We start from the raw sequence: 860 nt of genomic DNA, 5'->3' as shown, positions 1-860 counted from the left end.
TGTAAGATTATGCAACAGCAATAAAAGACACATTTCTTTGCTTTGCTTCATACCGGTACTACTGTGTCTGTGACAGGAAAAAAAAAAGCTGCTGCACAGGACAAACAGATGCTGTCCAGCAGTTAGGCTTCATCATGTAGTTCCCTGTGCCAAAACTGGCCTCTTTACAAAGGACACATGGTTTCTAAGAGCTCTGGCTCCCACAAACAGAATTTACACAGTAAGGAGCAACGTGAAGGTGAGCATGAGCAGTAAAGCCTAAGCCAACGCCTGGACATGTCACAAAATTTTAACTTTACAACCACAATGCTTTAAAAAGTCTTTGCATCTCTCCCTTAAACACACTTTAAGCTAAAGGGCACATTTGTCTGGGTAAACAGCGACGAGTGTGCCTCAATAATTCATCATTCAGCCTCTGGGAGGACAACCAACACTGCCTGTGGCTTCTCATTCAGATGCATTTTAATACCCCTGCTGCCAAGCTTTATTCATTCTGGGAGAAGCTTAAATGACACCAGTGAGCTACCAATGCAACCACTCAACCCGAACCCTCCTCTGGTGAAGCTGCAGCAGGACAGTAAATTAGAAAAGCAGTGCAGGACAGTATTAGCACTGCTTGTTGATCTCATCCAAGTCATGAAACTCCTGTTGCACAGAGACCACAGAAAAATTATTTTAAAAATCACACACCTCAGCTGAGTCCTTTGGATTTGGAGGAGCTTCTGCTCGACTCAAAGGTCAGATGATGGAAGTCCTAACATTACCTGGGAGGCTCAGTCCACAGATTCCTGTGGAGGAAGCTTATACCAAACAACTATATCTCTTGATCATGACCACAGGCGAGGGGTGGAAAATATATA

This window comes from Poecilia reticulata, linkage group LG12 (genome assembly GCF_000633615.1).
Source record: "Poecilia reticulata strain Guanapo linkage group LG12, Guppy_female_1.0+MT, whole genome shotgun sequence".
Taxonomy (NCBI): domain Eukaryota; kingdom Metazoa; phylum Chordata; class Actinopteri; order Cyprinodontiformes; family Poeciliidae; genus Poecilia; species Poecilia reticulata.
This window is presented reverse-complemented; position numbering follows the sequence as displayed.